At 39.8% G+C, this 25918-nt stretch overlaps 1 protein-coding gene across 2 annotated transcripts in view; it reads right to left on the bottom strand.

The window, feature by feature from the left end:
- The window catches only part of LOC119651996 (serine/threonine-protein kinase 32A), a 394508-nt gene that overhangs the window by 255869 nt on the left and 112721 nt on the right, over window positions 1–25918 (bottom strand). Inside the window, exon 3 of one of the 2 annotated variants that reach the window (XM_038055918.1) lies at window positions 19086–19180. The exons of the other annotated variant lie outside the window; for it this stretch is intronic. The gene's annotated coding sequence lies outside the window, so the exon portion shown is untranslated. The remainder of the gene's footprint in view (window positions 1–19085; window positions 19181–25918) is intronic. 2 annotated transcript variants of the gene reach the window in all.

Raw genomic sequence — 25918 nt, 5'->3', positions numbered from 1 at the left:
TAACTGAAGGATATGAAATAATAAATAGTAATTATTGGATTAACCAACTGGAAAATAATATTTTTTTTATTTGGGCGCCCAACGGGGGTTAGCGGAAAATACAAATGAGCATAATGTAGAAGCCATTACAGCATTACGGGTGGCCTGGTCTGATTATGCTTCAGGTTAAAGATGCATAATTCGGTAAGTCCAGACACGATTTTCTCGTGGTGGCCCCTGGAAACCGTCTTCGGGCCGGGCTTGGGGTAGGCTCATCCATATGAAGAGGATCTGCTTGTCTGCTTGTCACGTGTTATGGGCAAGTAGATATGGCAGGGTATGGGCCGAAGCAACACGTCGGGGATCATCCTGCCTGCACTGGACAAGGTGCTAGTAGGATCCCAAACTAAGGTGGAACAGCATACGCCGAGGGCTGCGAGGCCAATGGGGAGCTTGGTCTTTAGTATGCGAACTCTGAATACTTTGAGCGCCTTCAGTTTCAAATAACACCCTTACCCTGGTGGCCGGGCTAGCCAGGGTAGACATTCTTCCCGGACTACTTGTGAGATCAAGATATGGACTCAATTTTAAAAATAAAAAACCGACGATAGAAGAAAAGGGGGTGATGCCAGGCGAATCGGCATCGGAGGACGAGCTGCTGGCATTCAGCCAGGAGACAGCAGCCGTCGGGAGCAGTACACTGGGTGCCAGTCGTAACACCGCTGTGCTGAAACCACCAAACTGGGTGTAGCGAGTGCCAGACATAGTACTGCTAACCCGCAACCCTCGACGTCGGCGGGGGGGGGGGGGGGTAAAGACCGACAGGAACGTGGGTCACCGCAAACCGACTAAGAAGCGAAGGTCCACTGGTTTGCTGCTTAAGAGCCATCCATATTCTCAGCAAGATTGCTAAAAATAAGGAGGCCGGTACTGTCGACGAGCGCGATGAAAAGATCTCGTTAAATACCAGACGATTGTTGAGGAATACAATAGCCAATGAGCCACGCTTTGTGAAATCCTTCAGCGACGTGGCTAGGAGTCATTTACATGTGGAGTTGGTGGATGGTAATTCCGCTAGTGGCAAACTAGGTGTGGACCAGTGTTGAGGCCAGGCTGTCGGAGATGGTCATCGAGCATCTTATGGACGCCGAAGGCAAACGCACGGGATTCATTATCTGCTTTGATTCCTCTTAGATGGTCCGTGGGTTCCACGTTGTAGCTTGCGAGGACCAATCCTCTAGGGACTTTCTCGGTTTGTGTGTCGCTAAGATCAACGACGCCTGGCAATGTGTAAAGCTCAATGTCATAAGTTTTATAGAAATAATAAATTTGTTTACTATAGTTCTTTTTAAGTAAAACTCTTAAAAGGAAAAATTCCCAGTTTAACTATAGATTTTATTTACTTAAAATAGCAGACACGTGTTTCAGACAATGTGTCCTCCTTCAGTGCTGATTTTGTAATAATAATAAATTATTATTAAATTGTTTCAAAACCAGCACTGGAGAAGGACACACATTGTGTCCGAAACTGGAAACTTTTTCTTTTAAGAGTTTTACTCAATGTCATCCCTTAAGAGAAATTCCTAGGAGACCGGCCATTCGCATTTGGTTATCGAAGATCCGCATGGATAAGAACAAGCTCGTTCAATCCCTGTGCCTTTAAAATCCCAGGATTCCCATGGACGACTGTATGGTTATCAAGGAGGAGAAACCTCAGACAAACAGCCAACCTTTTCTACTCCGTATAAACGGAGACTGCCTGGAGGTACTCCTAGAGAAAGACATTGACATCGCACTAATACAGTTGCCTTGGGTCAGACGCGACCGAGTTATCAAAGGGCTCCAAAGCACAAGAGATGACGATTATCAGGGCAGACTTAGAGCATGTATCCTCGCGTGGAAGAGTTTGCACGTTTTTATGTGTCTGGACCTGAGCGGCCTAGTCGTGGCCAAACTGGAGCAGGCGGGGCAGAGAACGTGTATATTTCCTCGACTTACATGGCTCATGACCAATCAGCTCCGCCAAAAGAACTACAACATCTGGCGAAGACCATAACAACAAAGAAGGCCAACCTGTTGATACGCTGCGATGCTAATGCAAGGCATACGCTTTGGGGGGTGAGTCATTCTATGATTTTATTATCACTTCAAACCTATCAGTGTGTAACAGGGGCAGTGCACCAACCCTTCAGAGACCCCAGGAGGATCGATTGGAGAAAGTTAGGTCAAATAATTAAGAGTAAACTCTCCGGTGCGCAAATTGGGAAGGTCGGGGCCCAGGAAAACGTATTCCATGCCACCTTTAAAGTCTCGCGTCTTACTAAGTACAGCGAGAAGACACTGCTACCGTGGTGGAATAAAGATCTCTTCAACCTCAGGAAGCTGACCAGAGAAATTTTCAACATCTGCTACAGGCATAAATATTGGCCGTCATACAAAGGACTGTCTGAAGAAGTACAAGTCGGCAATAACGACCGCCCAGAGACGGTCTTGTTTGGACTATTGTCAGAACATCGAAAGTACCAGCGAATCCGTGAGGGTCAGCAAGAATCTGTCCAAAGAACATAAGAGCCCATCCTTTCTTAAAAAGTCAGAAGGCTCCTGGACGGAATTTCCTGGTGAAACGTTGGAGCTGTTGATTCAAACACACTTATCCGCTAGTGAGGAGGACTGTGACTCATAGCTCTGTTTTTGCATCCAGCTGTGCGAAACTATCAAATCAGTAGTTACTGAGGATAAGATCGGGTGGACTATGGTGGACTTCTCCGCATATGAATCTCCGAGCCCAGGTGGCATAATGCGAGTCACGCTACAGAAGCAGCAAGAAAGGGTTGTTGTGTTTTCAAAAACGTTAGTACCAACGCCATGAAGAAAGCCTTGAGCAGTATTGGATTGGAGGGGTATCTTACGCATTGGATTATATCCATGCTAAGTACCAGGATAATCCAATTGGATTTAGGATGCAACCACTTGACCAGAACTGTGAACAGAAGCACGCTCCAGAGTGGCGCCATCTCTCCGGTGCTCTGGTTAATATTAATGGATGACATTTAACGAAAATTGGACAGCAACGAGGTGAAGGTAGTGGCGTATGCCGACGGCTTGATGATATTGGTGTCATGAATGTTTCCGTTCATTATGGGTGACATCATGGAAGGAGCGTTGCGAGACGTGTGACTGTTTCCGGAAAGATGCGGATTCAGCATAAACCCAACCAAAACGGAACTGATGCTATTCACCATCAAGCCAAGGATTGCTGAATTCTACCTACCACGGCTGAATGAACGAAGATTGGTTCTTTACTCCAATGTAAAGTACCATATGTGGGTGTCATCCTGGATCCAAAACTAAATTGCAGATTGAACATAAAACATAGATTAAGAGAGCCTTCTATGCCTGCAAGAGAAACTTTGCATAGAAATGGGGTGTCCGGCCAAGGATCTACACCGCTGTGGTGCGCCCAATTCGAGAGAGAGCCTGGTGACAGGTTTTGAGCAAAAAATACAATAGGATGAAGAACAATGCAAACAAAACCTTAAAAATCAGCAAAGGTAGAACTAACGCTTTCAATGCCTCAGGTTACATTAAGCTTTGCCACCATCTATAGAAAGGATATTACCAAGGCAATTAAATTGATTAATGCCCTCGATGTTTCGCTGGCAGATAGGAAAGTTGCGATCACCAATCAGGCTGAGAGCCTAGTTCTTTTGCTGTTTATCTTCAGTTTAATTCTACTTGCCTCTTTTCAAAATCCGGGGCCATTTGACCAAGGTCCATAGTTCAGTGAGAGAGTAGACAAATGTCATCACTGTAGTCGAGGTATTTGAGGCAATATGTCAGGATCCATTGAACTCCTTCAAGTCGTCCGGGCAACGCAATATAAAGAACGTCACCGGTAACAAAAGGAAATATTATTGGTGACAAAATGCAACCAACCCAGGCGGACTCCGTTTTGGACTACGAATTCCTCTGAGATTTTACCTTGGAGTAGTACGTGACATTTTGGGGTATCATAAGTCATGCTGATAATAGCCATTAGTTTCTGCAGAATATCACTTTTAAGTAGAGTATGTCAGTTAAGTCGATGAAGAGCAACTGAAGCGGAAATGTCAACTCCTCACATTGCTTCAAAATGATGGAAAGGGGGCAGAGGTGATCAATGCAGAAGGATCCAGAGTCTGTTCTCTGTCGATTAAGCCTTCGAGTTGTTCTTTAATGAGTCCCAGGATAATTTTAGTTATTATCTTCGCCACGCAAGATGCACGCAAATGCTGAATAATCTTCAAGGCAAGCTCCTTCTTCTTCGCTAAAATCCAACAAAGCTGCACCGCAAGAGTGAGAGGAGTGCTTCCCAGAGTTTCACCATCTTATCTTGGTTTACACCAGAATACTCTCTGAGACAACAAAGTGTTCCAAGTCCAGTCAGACTGTACAGACTCTGCCCTCCTCTCTGTCAAACTGACCATCTATGACGGAGTTCATGAACCTGGATCTGCCAACGCTGAAAGCGGACAGCAGATGCCATGTGAGCGGAGGAGGATGATATTTTGATACTGAATAACAATAACTAGAATTAAAATAAGCTAGGTAAGCCTTGACCATGCAAAAGCTAGCTTAAGAATTTCGATGGTTTCTGGAGCATATTCATAATCTGCAATGAGAATGTATGGAAGTAATTTTGGACACCTTTTGCGTAAAACTATGATCTTGGATCTTATATTATAGAGCTCATGACGGAAATCCTATAGCTATAAAAGTTACATTGAAAGTCGGCGAACGTGAAACAGTCGTGGCATCGGGCTATTGTTTAGAATGCGGCAACCGGGTCCGGAATGGGAACGAGGCCAGCTTCCGATGAATTGAATATTTAGCAAAGAGGGTACCATAGTGAGGTAGGAACCTAACCAAGGTACGGAAACTGGTGGGAAAATTCCTCAATCGTGCAAAAGAAAATCGAAGACTGGTCAAGGTACGACCAAGACATATAGCAATGCAATGCAAGGTAATAAAACGAAGTAACTTAAGAAAATTCCGTAGGGAGATGGAAGAAACTAACTATCCAGCATCCAGGGTAAGCAAAGGTTTAGGCAAGGACTGAAGAGAGAAAGGAAGAAATATTGTTTATCGGGAATGGTGACGATAGGGCTCCTTCATTTCTATTCATATATTTTCATTAGTAGGAGGACGGTATAAAACAATCTCACATTCTAATGACAGACAGGGGGAGGATAGTCTACAGTCAACAGCACTTGCTGTTCCATATGTATTGTATAATATTGTATTTAAAATGTGGTGTATATGGAGAATGCTGGAAGCATTATAAGTTCATGACGAACTTATTCATTATCATTATCAACGGCGCAACAACCGGTATCCGGTCTAGGCCTGCCTTAATAAGCAACTCCAGACATCCCTGTTTTGCACCGAGGTCCACCAATTCGATATCCCTAAAAGCTGTCTGGCGTCCTGACCTACGCCATCGCTCCATCTTAGGCAGGGTCTGCCTCGTCTTCTTTTTCTACCATAGATATTGTCCTTATAGACTTTCCGGGTGGGATCATCCTCCTCCATACGGATTAAGTGAACCGCCCACCGTAACCTATTGAGTCGGATTTTATCCACCACCGGACGGTCATGGTATCGCTCATAGATTTCGTCATTGTGCAGGCTACGGAAATCGTCCACCCTCATGTAGGGAACTTATTAGAAAGAACGATTGAAAGAAAGGCCGAGAATCTGTATAAAAATTACCGCCCATAACAGGTGAAACTCAAAATAAACTGGAATTTCAATGATAGAGAAAATCTAGTCTTGATTCATCTGACGTAGTTGTGGGAATTCTATGATCTTGTTTCTATAAAGAAGCACCAAAGCACTGAACCAAACGCTTGATATTAGATCTACGTAAATTGCACTTATTGGTTTAGGCTACCATATAACTACGGATTACTTTGTATCTTTGTATTTATGTGTCAAAGTATATTCACTTCAAAAGAATCGGTTTCAGGTGGGTACCCTAATCGCCATGATTGTTACATTTAGCAAAGTACCATAGCGTTATTACCCTGGACACGACTCCTTCTACTTGAAGCCTCTAAATTTAATTTTGCTCTTTCTAAAATAATTATAATTACCCTGACCCATATCTGTTTGCTTCTGTTGTCAGATTAGAAATACCATACTGAGATATTCAATTATTCCACAACAATATTTAGTGGAAATACTCGTATTAAATATGAATTTAACTTCAAAAGCAGAGTTTTCAGCCGTATATTACCTACTCCTGAAACTGACACATTTCACGCAAAAGTCCTGAAAATACTACGAAGCAGGTAATCTTATTTTATCTACAGGTTTTTCGTTTTGATCCTAAAGTAGAACTTAAAGCAGGCATCCGTCGAGACTATATGGAAATAATAAATTTTTCAACGAATTCACAAGGGGTTGAATCTGAATTTCTTAGGTGTGTAGATATGCATGGTAGTGTTAACCTAGAACCATATGTTGACTATGTTAGTAGTGCTTATTTTTTGTACCAAGCACAAATGGTTTCCTTCTTTATCTCCAATACAACAGTTTGCTAATTTCCGTGCGCCTTAGGTTCTATTTCCTTTATTCCAAACAATATATGATAACCAGCAAAATAGAGTACCTTTCTGTTATCTATTTTTGTTTGAATTATAATTAGCAATTCCAGCTTAGTAGCTGACCTTGAATTCGTTCGCTGTTGATTAAAGGATTTTGTTCCGTTTATTGATTTTATTGTTCTTGCTGTTGCTACAGTCAATCGTAGAGGGGCGGATAATTGAACGATTTGCGTGTGGGCCTAATGGGCTAATCAGCAGGTTAAAAACCGAGCAAACAACCGCGTGGCTGGAACTAATTTATAAGTTGTCAAAATGGCTTGGTTACTTGTATTCTCATTCTATAATTAGCAGTCATTTATTTATTTTTTTTTGCGATTTTATCGTTTAAGTTGCTGTTGTTTGACAATGTTTTAAAAGGGCGACTGCCCACACTGTTTTGCAGAATCAATCGGTTTCTATCTCCAGAATTGGGAGCTGATTAAAGTGAATTTCAATTGAGGAACAACAGTGGCCAAATAAGCGGAAAAAGGAGCTGATTAGAGGATGGAGAGTCCAAGGTGTGAATAATTTTGCTGGTGGCATTATGAAACATCGGACAATAATAAAGAAGCAAGTATTTGAAGGTCAGTCAGGTTTTTAATAACTTCTGCGTTGTTTTGGCAAAGTCTGGGCTAGGTTTCGCTGCACACACAGGGTTTTACCAGCCTACATTACAGATACCTCCCTCCAGCCCAGGAAGGGAATACAGGTACCCTACTTTATCATTTCCGTAAATGTCCTTTATACGGTAGAACACATTATACTGAAAAACGCGTTATGTGAGGCGCTTTCGTCTTCTTCCATTCTCTCCCCGGGACTCCGTATGTGTATTTCGTCGCAACCAAACGCAAAGTTTGAAAAAATTATGGTGGACTATGTAATCTTTTTATTTTTTTTGTTGAGGCTGCTGAGGGTCACCCACTTGATGACGAACTAGACCATTTGGGTAGCAACTTACTTCCTCTCTTGTGGTCGACGGACTTCCCTTTTTTGGGTGAAACACACAAGTTTTCCAAAAAAGTTGACTGGTGGTTTCGTCTAGGGCAGAAGAAACTCATCAGATGCTGCCTCACCTCTGTTCTGAAAATGGCCTCATATGTTACGGGATTCAAAGGCCATGTGTTTTGACCGAATTTCGTGCCAAGATGTTCAGCCGTTTCCGAGTAAATTGGGTGCGACAGACAGACAGCATATGCACAGCACACCTTATGGTACATATGTTTAATTATGTTAAGGTTTCCGATTGTGGAGGCATAACATTGAATTCGGCATGGGACAGTATACAATAATCACTCTCATCCTAAGAAAGAAATGTAGTTGGGGTTGTCGTTTTGCTGGAAAACAAATGGTTGTTGTATACTTCATGTGGCGTTGTGTAATAAACTTAACGCAATAAAGTATACTTCCTTTCCATGATCTAGTGAATAAATACCAGTATACTCACTCTAGTCGCTTTGAAGACCGAAGTTAACTGATTCCTGCTACTATACTTGACGGTTGTATGTATGTCGTTTTAAGGTCCATATTGGCTTACCTACAGACATACCGCTTTCTAAACCACGTCACACGACAGATTTTTATAGCGTGCTTTTTCACAAAGAGAAACTGTTTTCTCCGTTATTTTTGGAGGTGAACGGTTTTCTTCCGCCGGATCGACTATTTAGACTTAGCTACCCATAATGTTCTAACGACGTCACGTTATTTTCGAACTGCCAGCTTCCGCAGTGGGTCGTTTCTCTTTGTGTTCAAATGACCCGCTAAAGTTATTTTATACCTTTTATGCACTGCATTCACCGAAACATATATTTTTCTTTCGAGTTTCCATCTATTTCATAAAGTGGCCATATGCAGCGTAATGTCACTAGTTTAAATTTTCAGTAATTATTTCGGTTCTGTTAAAAAGTATTGAAAAGTACCTATTAAGCAAACAGCCATTGAAAAATGGAGAAAAATTCTGAAGTACTGATGAATTTCAAACAGTACTAAATTTCGTCTCCCCAAAGGTAGGCGACCAGTTTAGCAGCTGATGATGAATGGGTAGATGAAATCTTTTCGGCTTATAGTATAAAAGATAGCGCATATAACCAAGTCAAATTTCTCTAGAACGAATAACAAGCGGAAGAAATGAGCTTGCTTTAAAAGTTTTTGTTTATATTCATAACATTACTTAAATTATTCGAAAGAAAAAAATACTTCGCATTCAGAAAAGCACATTTTCAAAATGCATATATTGACTACACTTATGCAGTTACAATTGCCATCAAAATATCACTGGAGTCGATTATTACCCACAGACTGCGTTACTGTCCCTAAGGTTCATTTCCATGGTTATTTTTGGCATTTTCAAATCAAGCTACATATTTTTATTGTGTCATGCTAATCGGTGTTTTTCGAAATTTGTGCCTCCTTTTAAAAATGGGAAACTCTTCCTTTTTAATGTAACAGTACTTATTCAACTAATATACTGGGAGAAACTTTTTAAAATTGGCGCCCAATGTGGGCAGGCTGATTTTCACATATTCAAACTTTCCAATACGATGTTGGATGTTGATTATGACTACACCTCGTCCCTGAAGCAATATTTGTTTTACAAAAGCTATTTTTATGTAGGCCACCACAAGGCAAACTTCATCTGATTCATAGCAGATAGATCATCAACCATCAAGACTTGCTTTTCAAACATTACAGAATTAAAAAGTGTAATAAAAAAATTAAATCAATTTCGCCGCTAGAATACTAAAATCACTCCTTTCGGTCAATTCCGTTTTAAGAATTTATGGCGTTGTTTACAACAAAAACAAATCAAAATTCGTTATCTACCATAATTCTTTGTTTGCCTACCGAAAGTGTAGCCAATAATGATTTATATCAAGAATTTTTTGGAATAACGCCTTCCACCCTCCATTGTCGCATTCTTGCTTGTCTCGCCATTGGTTTTCTTTCATTCTTTCATTTAGCAGACAAATTCCTTGGTTAATCGACCAAATGATTGAGTTTCACGGTATTCGGGGTTGTTTGGATGGTTTCTGATACGAATGAAAGATCATAGGGACAAAAAATGAATTGAACCGCGTTTATGAGATTGGCATTTGAATGAGTGATTGATGTTGATACTTTACCTAAAAAAATATGTTTAGATTATTTTTATATAAATCAAAAACTTTCTACTTATGTCCTGTGGGGATTCTGACTTTCACATGTCTATTCCTTGTTTATTTTCTTCGTTCTACTCTGATTTCAGTGCGACAGTGCTTCAGTTTCAACTATGCAAGTGATAAAGCTACTACAATACTAGGGTAAGAACGATAATAATAGGATCAATGAGAACTTTGTTATGTGCTACTTCTATTGATGTGGGTACTATTGCTATTCCGCATGTATTGTACATGTTGACACCCTGTCCAAAACATACATATATATTTGTAACGTAACGCAACCATTTCTGTATGTTAAGCTGAAAGGATTGAAGGACCCTAACTTCAACAATTTCCACACCATCAAATTACCTTTGAGTTATTAATATTAAATAAAGCAACTCACTAATATTCAAGCGAATCATTAGTGAAGCTGCGAGGCGTTATTTCAGATTAGCATGTATCTAAGGTAAGATTGTAATATGATTACGAGCTTCAAGCTTTAGTACCTAGTGAATTTCTATGAAGTAAAGAGTGGTAAACATCATCAAGATTGCGCGGATGAATTTTAGTAATTAAAAGTACATCATAATAATTCTAATTAAATGACGTAAACCAATTCTCTAATAATATTGTAACGTGGATGCGCAAATTTCTTTCTCGGACTGGTAATCATTTTGTTATAACCTGAGACTTCCAAAAGCCTTTTTTGACAAAGTCCTGAGATCTTCGTAGTTGAAACTCTTGCATGCGAAGTTTCAAGCATTTCTAGCTCCTATTTGTGGAAGTCAATAGAGCTGTATTTCATGTCGAAACTAGGTTGTCTTTTATCGTTTGAAAGATGTAATTTCTCCTTGATGCTAACTGATGGCGGCTTTGCTTCAATTCCCTTCGTCCCAGAATGGATTAAACATCGCATTTCAGTATTTCAGTCCTCTTACAGATGCATATTGCCTGACTGTTGCCATCTAGCCCAGTAGAACTGCTGTTTGATCATTTCCAACCTATTGCTGCTACCACAAAATCCAAATATTGTCATTATGACTAGTAAACGTTCGATGCATGTGTTCTTTCTGCCATGGCACTTCACATTGGACTTCGATTTTGTTCTTTTAGATTAATAATTCTTGTTAATCATACATAATTTTTGTGGTCCTGCCAATAGCTCCTTCTATGTTGATTACTCATTCATTTGTCACGTCTATTTCCTCTATTATTTTGTTGCTTTCTACCGTTTTATCTATTTCCATGGACTTGTTGTCTATGGCTGCATTTTTCACGAGGTTTTTTAATATATTGTATTTTCAGACGTTCGCTGTTGAAACTGAAATATTTATCTCTTAAAATTCCCATTCATGTTGAGACCATCGATTCTACGATTTGCCGAATCCTCATTTCCAAATAAATGTTTGCGGAGTCTAAATTTCCTGAAAAATTTTTCCGCGTTCATAAATTTTCATTGGTTAACTTGTTGACATTTTGTGCGTGTTGGGAAACAGAGATACTGGACTGGTTCATTGTAGTATCCAGCTCACGCCCCCATCAAATCAATTTCCACTAGTATGACGACAGCTTTGCTTAATATTTAGGTTGGAATTTTGCCTTAGCTTCTCCACTTCTGGTTCCAAGTCAACTTTTCAAGGCCGCTCAAAATCGTCGACTGTTGACAAAAATGTGGCCCTTGTGAAAGCTAGAATAAATGAAAGTCGCAGACTGACCCAACAAATAACTGATAATGAACTAAAATGCCATGGCTGCGTTACGAATATTTGATCGACATCTGAGATACACGAAAAAATCTTTTCGAGCGGTTCAACCCATTTTAAGTGACGCTCAAATTAGACACCCGTTCAATTCGCTAAATATTTCCCTGTGATATCTAAAACGGCCAGTCTAGCATCATTGACAAAATCGTTAGAGGTGACGGAGCTTGTTTCTATAAGTACCATCCGGCAGCAGTCCATGGTATGAAGCATAAGAAGGAGCCAATCCGGGATTAAGACCAACAAAAGTCAGCGACAAAAGTGATGATATTAATTTATTTCACCAGAACCAAAATTTGCTCCTGGTGCAAAAGGTTTTGTGTTTTCCTATTTGAGGAATAATGAGTGTATAACAGTTCCGTATGCGCATAGTTAAAAACTGCCCTCTACATTTTAAAAAGCCATTTACACAAATAATTTGATCTGGAAAGCATTGTATTCATAGTAGTCAACCTTATACGCTTCACACTAGGAGTTCAATATTATTAGCAAATGTGAAAAACTTAACCTACAACAGATACAAACAAGTGGGGAGGCCAGAAGCTGGAGGCTTCAGGTATAAAAGCTTTTGTTTATTTCTGATATAAAAATATTTTAGTGAACATTTGTTCTGGTTGTAGCTAGCACGTAGCATATTCACTTTTACGCGATACTAACATTCAAAAATTTGTATTGAAGCGACAACTAGGACCTATTATAACTTAGTCAGTAATGGTGCAATCTTCACCAAACTTGGTAGGATTATGCTTTGTATTATAGCCTATGTTCATGGATGGAGTTGACGGGGGTTCTACAGCCAATTGCTAAAAATTATAATAAGATACTTTTGTTAATCAGAGTGAAATTATGCGGTGTTTCCAAAGATTAATTAATTGAAATAATAAAACTTGTTGTTTCTTTTTCGTTGGTGTGGGTATTTATTCTTGCAAATACCGATATTTCGGGAACCACTTGTTCCCTTCATCAGTGCAAACAAGTTTTATTATTTCAATTACTTTTGTTAGCTTTAAACAGATATTGCTATGGAGGGTATTTTGGAGCAGAAGCTTCGTGATTTTTCGGTCGGGCAGGTTCTGAGAATAATTCTGTGAAAGAAATGATCACTTTCGTTCGCCTACACCCCCTCCCTTTCTTGCAAATGTCAAAACGAAAACCCGGCTTCGGGAAGTACTAACCGAGGCCTTTCATATGATATCCCCCATGATTATATTTGGTGAAAAAAAAATGTAAACCCCTTTTCCATACCTAAAGTTCTTCGTAGAATAATGTGACTCACTGCATGCGTGACCGTTCTATGAAAGGAAGGACCAGTTTCCATCCCCCAGTCTCCTCCTTTTCGCATTTACTCAAAACCTTTAAAAGGGCTAGAGAAAAGTAAATTCTTCAAGAATGAAATTTTAATATTTCACTGAAATGTTAATTATTCTTCTCAACTATGACGCCAACATCTTATTTGCACGCCTTTTGATGCGGTAAATTCGCGCGAAAGTGAAAAGTTTGAACTGCTATAACTTTAGTACTAATTGCCCGATTTTCATGAAACTTGGCATGTGTTTGCGCAGTACTTCTGGTTCACAATTTTGATTCTTCGCAGGTATGCATAGTTTGCCTACTATGTACCCTCCTTAGTACTAAGGCTCTAACCTTCAAAGTAAGTTTGATAAAGGAAAAAGTATCTGATTTTCATTATAATCAAAACTTCAATAAGGTACTTTTTTACACGAGACGTTAACAAGCCGGAAAAATCGGAAATGCTTTCGGTATAAGAGGTTCTGTATCTCTTAATGTGGGGTGCTTGACTGCACATCGTTTTCACTTTAGCATAATTTAAATTTTAATCGTGCACTGTTTTTTAAGCACCATTTACACAAATAATTTATTCTTCAAAGTACTGCAACTTTACACGCTTCACGCCAGGAGTTCAATATTATTAGCACGCGTGTTCATCCAAAACAGATATAAACAAGGCCGAATATAGGAAGTTGAAATTTTCAGGTATAAAGGTTTTGTGTTCATCTTATGTTAGAAACTTTCTATGTACGTTTTTCTATTGTTTAATAGCTAAAAATTCAAAATATTCAATCACATATTTTCAAATTCCAAGATATGTTATGTTACATATACCAACCAAATCGATCATGCACATCTGAATATTTCTTACTGACTCCGTGCCAAAAAGCATATATACATTTATGCGTTTACCGGCATTTGCACCAATTGCACATATCAATGCGATTGAAGGAGGCAATAAAATGAATGAAATTGGGCAAAGCAACCGGACCTGACGACATTGCTCTGAAAAGCGAAGGGCTGGGATCCAACACTGTGGCACAGTAAATTCTTTAAGTGGGTTATTGAGAAAGGTAAACTATGGTCCGATTTGGTTGATGTCCAATGCCAAGAAGATTTTTGAATGCATCCTTGACAATCGTATTGTAGAAATCGTTAAAATAACCGTGTATCAAGGCGGGTTTGTCAAGAACTTCGGAACTACTGCCGCAAAACACGCTGCGCCGTTACTCAAGGTGAAACAGCCTCCTATTTGCATTGCATTTCTAGATCTGTTATACTCCACGACAACACCTAGTAATAGAGGAGCTCGTGCGCTGGCTCACGATCCGAAAAGTAAAGTTCGAAGTGTGGCGGGTGTATCAAAAGCACTTCGTGTCTCTGTTTGTGTTCACTAAGGAAACGCCCGGTTATCACTGCTCTTTGTTTTTGTTGTGGACGTTACACAGTACATCCAGTGTGCAGCGCCCTATACACTGCTTTATGCAGATGATGTTTTCCTAACGTCTAATAGCAAAAATAATCGCGAGCAACTTGTCCATAAATGGAGTGATCGCCTCATGGAATACAGTCTCAGATTGAATCCGAACAAGTCGGGAAACCGGAAGCTGGGCGCTTCAGGTATGAAAGGTTTTGTTTGCTTCTTTTGTGAGTATATTTAAGTGTAGAACTAGTCTATTTGTACGTAACCCGTTATGTATTTGCATTTAGCATGTCCGACTACCCACTTTTACATGTATGGGGGCCCCCCCTAAATTCAACCTAGAAGGATATTATTTATTGCATGTCTGGGAGTCCGCAGTTCCCACCTTCTCACCAAATTTCGTGCCAATCGGTATAGCCGTTTCTAGAAAAGTGCCTTCGACAGATAGACAGATGCAGACGAAGAATCCTGAGAGGGAGAGATCCATAAATAGATGGCAAGAGCGGTGGGAACGCTCGGGAAAGGGTCGGTGAACTCACAGGCTCATTCCTGCCATCAAGGAGTGGTTGGAGAGACGACACGGTGAGATTAATTATAATCTCACCCAGTTTCTCACGGGACATGGAGGATATCTCCAATACCTTCACTGGTTTAAATTGGAGACCTCACCCGACTGTCCAAATTGCGATGGAGTCCCAGAGGACCCAGAGCATGTATTCTTCCACTGTCCGAGATTTGTGGAAGAAAGGAAGAATCTAGAGGAGACTCTAGGAGAGGTGCTGGTACCAGAAAATCTGGTGCCGAAAATGCTAGCACATCAAGAGAATTGGGATGCGGTCAACTCCATGATTGCATCTATTCAAGATAAATTGCGAAAGGCAGAGGAAAGAAAAAAAGCGCGGTCACGTGCGCCGGGTATAGCAGAAATGGGATTAAGCTAGAGTGAGCTGATTCCGACCCGTGATGTAATACCTTACGATGGTTCCGCGGAGTAGGGAGGGAGTCGGGGGTGATTTTAGTGGGTAAAAATCCCACCCGCTGGTGTGTCCAGACCAGTGTCTTTTGAAGATTTCCAGATGGACAAACAGACAGACAGACAGGCAGACAGATATTGAATCGATTTTAATAAAGTTTTCTTTTGCAAATAAAACCTGAATAAAAATGAATGAATTGGCGAGTGATCCACATCAAACAGGCACTACAGGCGCTGCCATTGACAGCAGCGACCTGCCCAAAGTTGAGCAATTTAAATTTGTCGGGTCATTACTATCAGCCAATGGAGAACGGGGTTATGAAATTGCATTAGGGCAACCTGGATGAAGTGGAGTTCTGCAATTGGGGCTTTTTGTGTGAATTACAAAACACAATGAACGACGTCTCGCGGTAATGAAGATGGGGAAGTTGCTTTGGACGCGTGTTATGACTTGTTTTGATTGCATATGAAATGAGGCTATCTATGGTCGATATGAGGTGGCAGTGGTCGATAAAAAATTACGAGAGGTATCTTCGAAAGGACTGTCATGTCATCCACACTAAGAAGAACTCGCTAACCAAGATTTGTCTGAACATGGAAGTTGATGGTAAGCGACCAAAAGTCCGGTGGAACCAACGGTGGCTTGATGCACTGTAAAATTGACAGATTTGAACTGGTGTAAATATATATCCATGCTTTTTTATAAACGCATCACCCTGACATTTTAAAGAGTTGGGTATGTTCCGAAAATGTGGAATGTCTCACACAAATCTGCATGTTTTGCAATTAACATTAGAAAAGATCAGCTTCAGAAAGTACTCATTAATACCTTGCATTTGACACCCCATACAGGGTAAAAAAATGTCTACATCTCATATATACATATATATCTTATACGGACCCCTCCCTTCACACTGCATTCAAATTTATGGCACTCACAGTATACGTGAAATATCATAGTTCCCATATGTCCACCAAATTTTGTTTGGCTCAATTTAGCCGTTTTCGAGAAAAGTGTGTGTCAGACATATAGACAGGCAGACAGACAGGCAGACAGCCATACAGACACTTAATCCATTTTAATATTGTTTAAAACAAAACAGTCGGAAGTTAAAAAAGAAAAAAAAAATGTTTCAATGTGGCTGCCTACATATATCATTTAATAGTGAAATAAATTAACAAATAGAAACATTTGACCTTTATTAAAGGGGGCTTTCGAGTAAATTTCTTAAATATGCGTATACAATATTGAGCAGGCACCAAAATAGCATGTATCTTGATGCCTAAATTTTGTGTTGATGCATCATTGTGATTTCTTTCAACTATTCTGGCTTTATAGGTTCTGAGAACAAGACTTGTTTCCGTGTTTATTTAAGGGAAACGACAACAGTCTCGCAAAGTACTAATCAAGCTCTTGAATTTGATACCCGACATGACTGAATTTTGCGCCCCCTTTTCGCATGTATACTGCAGAATGGAGCCAGATACTTCATAAATACATGCATGCACGCAATAATAAAACTAATTGTATGTAGTAGAGTAGCTACTGGTTTTTTGTAAAAGTTTTGTGTAAAATATAATCTTATTAAAATCGGTTTACTATCTGTCTATTGGTCTGCCTGTCCATCTGTCACACACATTTTTCGCGGAAACAGTTACAGTGATTGACACAAAATTTAGTGGAAAGGTGAGAGCTGTAAGCGTTCACGCATGCAATGAGTTATCATTGTACGTCGAATTTAACTGGGGTGTACATTTTTTTCACCAAATATAGTCATATGGGGTATCAAATGAAAGGTTTGTTGGAAAGGTGGAGAGTGTGCAGGGTTGAAAATGATAATTTCTTTCACTAACTCTTTCTTTAAAATTACCCAACCGAAAAATCTGAAAAAAAATCAAGAGGCTGCCACTATATCATGCCTAGGCTCCGAAATGCCCTCCACACTGATATCTGTTCAAATAAAAGTTAATAATAGTACATTTCTATAATTTTTAGTAGTTGACTGGTAAACCCCTCCTCACTCTCTAAGTTCATCCTAGAATCACGACTTTTTTTAAAAATCTAGCTATAACATGGAGCATGATCATTTAATTTATTCTAAACAACCCATGCCTTAATATTGTAAGAAAAATATTTGATTGAAATCTCAATACTATTAACTAATTAATTAATTAATTACTATTAACAAAGTTAAAATAGGTCATAGCTGTCGCGTCTGTGCAAATTCAAGACTTTAAATCATCACGCGAAAGTGGATACTTTCACATAATATATGCTTATATTACGTGCTAGGCACTAATGGAAAAAATGTCCACTGAAATGTTTTTATAAAAGAAATACACAAAACTTTTCATACCTGAGACGGCCAGCTTTCGGTTTCCCGCCTTCTTAATATTTAACTATAAGGAATCGGAAAGCCAGAACGATTATTTGATATAGCCAGTTCACCATGAAACTTGGCAGTATTATGTGGATACTATACTAATTGGGTGTTGCTAGGAGGAGCTTACGGGGCGTTTTCGGGTAAATTTCAAAAAGTTGGTAATAACTATTTTCAAGTTTATATGAGAATATATCTTTATAGGATGTGTTTGGACCCGTACATTCAAAAGGGGTAACGTGTTTTTCCACTAAGTACAATAATGTAATGTATAATCATGTGGGGAAACGTTTCGATTATTACTTTTCGAAACAGTTAGCTTGGAGTTTGGCTGCAAAAGGGCCTAGTAAGGGGGTCAAACTACACAACCTAAAAATTCTGAAAAAAATATGATCGTTCTTGCGCACAGTATTTAGGCCACAACACGTTACAATATTTGCTCAAATGCAGTTAATAATAGCATCTTGTTATATTTTGAAAATTTGGTGCGAACATCACCCGACCATACCCCACCCCCTCAGCTTAGATCCGTAAAATTAAGCAATAAGATTTTATCTATTATGATGCATCATACTGGAGTTTAGTGGAAATCCTACTATTGTTAACGAAGTTATAGTAGGTCGAAGTTACTAGTCCCCAAGAAATAGAATATCAGTACCATGTCGAACTGGTAATCGGGCATATTCACTATGAAAACCCACCAGCATTTACAAAAAAAGTTTAACAAAGTGTCAACAATTTATTTATCTTTAGATAGTTTTTGACAATCCTAGTTCACGAACCGGAATATACTCCACACAAATGTCGTTTATCTTTCTTCTTTGAGATCAGCAGAGTGCCTTCTAGCGTGGCACTCGAAAAGCCATCTTTTTCTGCGGGAGCCCGTTTTCACCTTCCTAATCATTACGATTGCAATTGTAGTGGTAGCTTAGGATTCTAATTATCATTTGAAAACCTTTAATAAGAAACTTTCAAAATCCAAAAATTCCTGAATCCATCTCCATAGCAATATTTTCTAATTTTGCATCAAGGAAGGTCTGGATTTTATTATATCATGCTTGAGATGTTTTTACAAAAAGCAACGTCTCTATCTTTTCAGAAAAGTGCAACAGGTTAAGGTAATTACATATGGTGCTTTCTACAATACACGCTACATTCCATTATCGCGAACCAAATGAGGCAAGAAACTCTATTAAATATCAAGGAATGGAGCACCACAACTATGAAGGGCATGTGGCTTTCTTAGAGTAAGTGCAAGCTGTAAATAGAAAAGAACATGAACTCTGCATACCACAGTTCCTGCAAAGAAAGTATGTTCCGCATATGAACAAAGGAGCAATTCTGAATTGTGAACGCTATCCCCGAGTTTGTGAATATATTATGTGCACTAATTTTCTTCTCCAGAAGCAGAGAATGCACCAGTATAAAGGTCCTTGTCTGAAAAGTGCTTTGAGCATTATTATGTTGCATATCATAGGTTAGAAACCTTGAAGTTATAGAATATAACAGGACTTACAATGTTGGTGCTATGATTTTGCACAACGATGAGGGAGCTGTTCCTTGGTTTTCCGCTCATATTCAGCACCACTTGGAAGTACGTTTTAGCCCCACCTGCAAGAAATGGACAAGAAATAAAGTTGAAAACATGGCCCGTATACGGAAAAAGCGTACACAAAGAGTAGAAATCTGAGTGGTTTGGTATTTTCTTTAAATAATATTTTTGAAATATTAACAAGAAAAAATGCAGAACGTGTATGGTGGTGTAGTCATCGTATCTAAAGTTGCTACCGAAGCTGCATAAAAGATAATAAGTTTGCCAGAAAGTGCAAATGTTAATATTTTCTACGGCTCAGGTACAAAGGAGCTACAAGAACCCACTTCGGCTTCCAAATGAAAAAACTCTTGGAACTGTGCCTTGCTCTCGAATATGAAATGCAGCTTTTATGAAAATTTATTCCTTCCTAGTTCATTCTACGTGCGAAGATAAGAAAATGAGCACGTTTCGAGTTTATGCTCATCAGTTGAATGTACATATGTAAACTTTTGCTTAGCTTATAGTCGGATATGAGATTAACTAAAACTCAAAGCGAACATAAAGTGCTGTATCATGTAGTTCAGGGAAAAATGTCAAAATCAATAGATAATCTCAAAGGAGTTATAATAAATAAAACGTTGATTCCATGAGGAGATGGACCTCAGCTAAAAATTTAGGACCCGGGGGTAAATATATTTACAGCATGTGATTTATGTGTGGACAAAAAGGGGGTTAGAAATAGCTCCATATAGACGCTGTTTACTGATTTGCGATTAATTAGGACAAAAATATCTGGTGACCAACGCTGCCTTGTTCTAAAAAAATTGGGCTGAATTGTTTCTAGAATAACATAACACGAACGTTGCATAGTTATTCATATTCAAAGTAGGAAACAACGTAGGCATGGTGAGATAATATAAACCTTCCTAAACCTTCAATAAAAAAGCGGCTCCTATTAAATTTGAACTTTCATCTCATTATATCGTACGAAAAAAAAATAACACTACCTGTAGATTAACAAGGAAGAGGGTGGCAGTTACTTACTGCTTAAACTAGCAGATTACCTGGTAAACTAAGCGTGAGCATATTATTATATTTTGGGTGGAAATATACACCATGGATAGGTGTAGCCCCTTCAACCTAAAATGGAAGAGCAGAAAACTGCTTATTCTGACCTACAGCCAAGTGGCTATTAAGGTACTTAGATTTAACCAGGCGGACTCTTAACTTATATGATAATGCGTTAATAACTAGGATACACTTGGGTGCCACAATGAGATGAGTGTGCAAAACTATGATATTAGCATATTAGTTAATCTATGTAGGAAATTGCTAACCGACGGAGTTGAAAATTTGGATCAGAGCTGTTTGTATGTGGCATGACGGCTAAGCTATCCAAAAATTTAATAGGGTAGCTAGTATCCAGGAGAAGTTCACATTCAAGCCTAGACTGGACGCTCCCTGCTGGGAAGGTCAAGTATACCAAGCAAACATTGGAAAGTTTCTTCCCCAGAGAGTTAATTGGTTTCCGCTGTGTATTCTCTGTGTATGTCCGGATAGCTGAGTGGTTACAGCACAAAGCTATCGTACGGAAGGTCACGGTTCAAATCTCACTGGTGGCAGTGGGATTTGTATCGTGATTTGACGTCGGATACCAGTCGACTCAGCTGTGAATGAGTACCTGAGTCAAATCAGGGTAATAATCTCGTTATGGTCTTGAATGAAGTGCTCTAACACACTTCAAGGCCCTGATCCAATATGGATTGTTGCGCCAACGATTATTATTATTATTATTCTCTTGCACTGACCACATTAACACCATTTGAATCATTATGGAAGCTCCCCTCGGTAACTACCTTGGGTAGTGGTGGGATTACATGTAGTGCCTCATTTCTACACTTAGAGATTCGGGACCTTCCCCACATTCATGCGCCCTCATGGGGAAAACTGTGCTATAGCCTATAGCAAATCCCATAATTAAACTGGACTGCAGCCAGTCTCTGATAATTAGAGAAACTCGACTTCTGGAAGACTCCAGAAAACAGAAGGTAAATACTCGATAGAAGGTAACTTCAGCTGCAAATCCCTAGGGATTACAGGCTAAATCTAGTCTGTCAAAGCTCCTCTTTTGCTTCTACCAAGAACAGTGGAACAAAGGAAAATTGGAGCTATGATCACATCTGGGATAATTGTGGCCTGTTGAAACGGATCAACCTTGAGTGGTGCGGATATTGTGAACACGGAAGGTTCTTAGCCAACGGGAGCGGAAGGCACCACGAAAGAATTTAAAGTTTCTTGGTAAAGGGGACATGAATAAGGATAATAATCACGGGCAAGCGCGATGCTGACCACATTGTCCCCGAGAGAGTCTTGCGGTCCAGTAATGGATCGTTGCAGGCTTGATTGAAGGTCCACATCAACTCTTTTCGCATCAACGATTATTATTAATATTATGGATTTATTACGATCTAGAAATGCGAGGGCGTACACATCAGAACGCCGCAGGACGGCACGCGATCCTGCTGGTAAATGGGAAAGGGTTCTTGACACATGGACGGCGTCAGGACCCAAGTAAATTAAACCGAGCAAAACAAATGTGAACGGCTCATGAATTCACCACTATATCAGCTGATCGCACTATTCAGATAGGTCGACTTGATGCCGCGAAAAATGCCTTTTGGCAACTTTACAATACGAAGACCTGTAACGTGCCTGGTGATGAGTATAGTCTCGTTCAATTAGGCGCTCGCCAAGACCACGACCGCGGTGAAAGCTGTTCCATTTGACTTTGAGCTTTTTGAGTCGAAATGTCGCTGAGGGCTGACCTGTCATGCCTATTCAAACGTTTTCACCGAACTTAATTAATTGCAATAGGAAATTTTGAGTTGAGATTCTCTGAAATTGCTCCTATGATTTCGTTCTGGAAACCCTATAGTGCAGATTTTTCAATAAACATTTTGATTCCAGGTGCCATGGAGGAAAGGATTTGGAGCATGCAAAGTGTAGTCCATTTTGCGGACACACATGACATGTACTTGTCAATATATGGTTCATCAAATGATTGTCTCATGTTCCTAAATTTTATAATCGGAACAGTAAAGCGCAAATCAACAATATTCTCATAACAAGCCGACATTTTATCATTGTCACTGCAAAGTCGGTTTCAATGATAAAACGCTGGCCAATTGGCAAATTTACCAAAATGCCAGCCGGGAAGCAAAAAAAGTGATCGCTGTTACCACAGCAGTTCATTATAAAGACACTCGACTTATCAAAAGCCAACACTATCGCACACAGGATATCAAACACTTCCGTTGCGTTAATGACAAGAACGTTACTTTGCTTAACGACCGACAAGCCACGCAGATAGATGGCGGGAATATTTCGAGCAGATTTCAATAGAACGAGTTCGTCTTCCACCGACATTTGGAGCCATTCCACCTGTCAGTTAGACTGAGGTCGAGGAAGCAATCAAATGAACGAAATCCGGAAACTTAACAAATGTTCGGTAGTTCATAGATAAATTTTTTTAGATCTATGTGCAAACCATGGATATGAGAGTGCGCAGGGTAGCAAGAGGTATTGGAAAATCTGGTCTGAACTGGAGATACTCATACTTCTGCTTATTGAAAGATATGAACTCCTCAAACATAGATGGATATGAAATGAACTGTAAAAATGGGCGGTTGGATCTACTGAGGTCTTCTACGCTGATGGCTCAAAACTTAAACAAGGTCTTGGAGCGGGAGTCTACCCTTGGTATAGTAACGAGAAGGCCTTTAACGCTTGGGACAACATACAACGGTCTTTCAGGGCCAAATGCAGGGACCTAATTGATCGACGAACGGTTAAAGGGTAGGAGCATTGGAATCTGCAGCGATAGTCAAGTTGCATTGAGGGTGTCTGCCACTACCTCTTTAGACTTTCCGGCCTGAATCATCATCATCCATACGGTACAAGTGACCCGCCAACTGCAACCAATTAAGTCGGATTTTATTCACACCCAGATGGTCGTGGTAACTCTTATAAATTTCGTTGTTATGTAGGCTTCAGAATCGTCCGTCGGTACGAGAATTGACAAGATAATTGCCCTATGCAGTAATAGCTAACCTTGTGATGAGAAAAGCAAATAGGCTTCGTTGATAGCGAACAACCATGAACGGATTTCGTCGCCGTAGTTGTTCTCGGTTGTGATTTTCGACCCTAGATAGTAGAAATTATCAACGGTCTAAAAGTTATATTCTCCTATCTTTATTGTTCTCATTTGACCAGTGGTATTGGATGTTGTTGTTGACTTTTTGTACTGACGTCACCATCATATACTTCGTCTTGCCTTCATAATGTGCAACCCAGGATGTCGTGCCGCCTGCTTGATCTGGATGATGGTCGATAGTACATCCCGGATTGTTCTTCCCATAATGTCAATATCGTCAGCATGTGTCAATAGGTGGGTCCACTTGAAGATTGATGATTGGGATCGCATTTACATCAGCATCACGGATCATTTTTCCGGGGCCAGGTTCAAAAGGATGCATAATAAGGCATCCCTTTTTCTTAGAGCGTTGTTGACGTTTAATGGTCTCGTAAGTAATCCTGCTGTTTTTGTCAAGCTTCGCACATTGGTCAGGGTCATCCTAGTTAGTCTTATCGATTTGCTAGCGATATAGAATTCTATTGTAGCCGGATACAGTTTTACCGTGGCTACGCTATCATATTCAGAAATTTTACAGTTTTTTCATAGCTTGCCGCATAGAGAAAATCTGATCTGCTGCTGGTTTGCCTATGCTGAAGCCTTATGGGCCAATGATGTTCTGGGCGTATGGGGTTGTTCGTTCTAGCAAGATACCGCGGAATAACTTGTAGATGGTACTCAGCAACCTGATACCTCTAAAATTACTGCAGTGCGTGATATCCCAGTTTTTACGTATGGAGAAAATAATGACCTGTTGTCAGCCGTCTGCAATTGCTTCGCTTTGCCACACGTTGAATAGCAGTTGGTGAACCGTTGGTTCGTTGTGTGTAATTAGTCGCCTCTATATTTAACCAATTCCGCTGTAATTTCATCGGGTCCTGACGACTGGTTTTAAAGCCAATGAATTGTACGGTCAGTTTCTTCCATGCTTTTGATATTCGAATTGGCCGTTTTCAGTTGGCAGGACCTTCAACTTGCCGATATTTTGGTTGTTGAGCAATTCCTTAAAGTACTCTACCTTTCGCATCAATGTTACTGTATCCCCGTAGATCTCGTCAAAGTGACTTCCGGCGCAGTTTTATATGTTTTACTTTATTAGCAGCCCTTGGTGTTGTTTATTCATAGCAGCAGCTCATAGACTAATTCGGTTAGACTTATGGGGAAATAATGGACGCGGGGGAGACAGAGTATTGGAAGAGTTCCTGGGAGAAGTGAATCCAGTTTTCGCAAAGTCTTCTCATTCTCGGATTCCGACACATCTATTTGGTAGAAGATATAAAATTATCTTGAAGCGAAGAGAAAACTGGAACGAATCATAAGAATACATGTCCGGATATGCTGACGTCTTCTATACCGATGGCTTAAAAACGGGTTCTGGAGCAGGAGTCTACTTTTTGAACAAAAACGAGGAAGTGGGCTTTTCCTTCAGGAAATTTCGGCTGCTTTAGCAAAAAGGGTTTAGTTTTCTCCTATGGACGGACTGGAATTAGCGATTGGGGTGTTAGTGGCATTGGCTAATGCTGCTATCAAAAACTGGAAGCAAGTAGGTCCAACCCCTTACGGCAAAGTTTGAATTTTAAAGAGTCTGAGAGAGACTTCCGCCTCATGTCATGTATGAAATTCTACGTGCCGAAAATCCAAAAAGGTTGGGTCATAGATTAGAATTTGGTGATCAATGGTGATAATACCAAGTAGAATATTAAGCTACTCCGTAATGGCACATAAACTCGTGAAATGACTTCGTAAACAAACTGCCAGCAGATTTGAATATTATTATCGCTATGTCATCCCAGGCATTGTTCAATTATAATTTTTTACGTTAAATGAACATTGCGCTCGGAATTCTTTAAAATATTTTTAATCAATGAATATTTTCGCGCATCGACTCTTAAAAAAATGTCCCCGAAACTTTCTTGTCGACAGCCACGACCGAGGGGTAGATTCCTAAGTTCCCATCTTGCGGAGTATTGGCGGAGCAAGCAGCAAACGAACAACATCCTCCGGCGATGAACACGAGTCTTAGAAAATTTTCAGTTTTCTATGAGGAGGGGGAATATGAAACGGCACGTGGGGTGACATGGCGCCGGATGAAGTGTGGTTGAAGTAATTCCTTCTATTGGGCAAGGGTAGTGAAAACGGTGAATCGTGATCCGTTGAACTACGGGTAGACCATGGAAACCCACTTGAAAGTACTCAATGGCAAATGAAGTACATGAAAATTTATGGAAATTCATAATAAAGAAAGTGTATTTGGAAGAGAGATATTAGTAAAACGATGTTATGGCGTTGAAATGGGAGAGTGGAAATTTAATCAGATGCTTCTAGCATTAATGCTAAATGGTTAGAAAGTAATCTTTAGAACGTTACTACTGAGGATGAGCTGAAAGTGATAAATAGTAATTATTTAGTTTCTTGTAATCCGCATAAAATCGGACTGAAACGTGGATTAAGATCCAATAATAGAATAAGGACGAAATTCATGATGATGAAGTTTAACGAGGAGCGTTCATTTCTTTGGTAATCGTCGTAAACTTGGTGCAAAACAATTGTCGTTGACTGACCGCTACTTTCTGATTGCATATACGTATGTTATATGGGTTCAAGTGGTAAATTAAGGAATGCT

The sequence above is a fragment of the Hermetia illucens genome, chromosome 3 (genome assembly GCF_905115235.1).
Source record: "Hermetia illucens chromosome 3, iHerIll2.2.curated.20191125, whole genome shotgun sequence".
Classification (NCBI taxonomy): Eukaryota; Metazoa; Arthropoda; class Insecta; order Diptera; family Stratiomyidae; genus Hermetia; species Hermetia illucens.
Note: the sequence above shows the minus strand (reverse complement) of the source record. Positions and strands in the feature narration are given on the sequence as shown.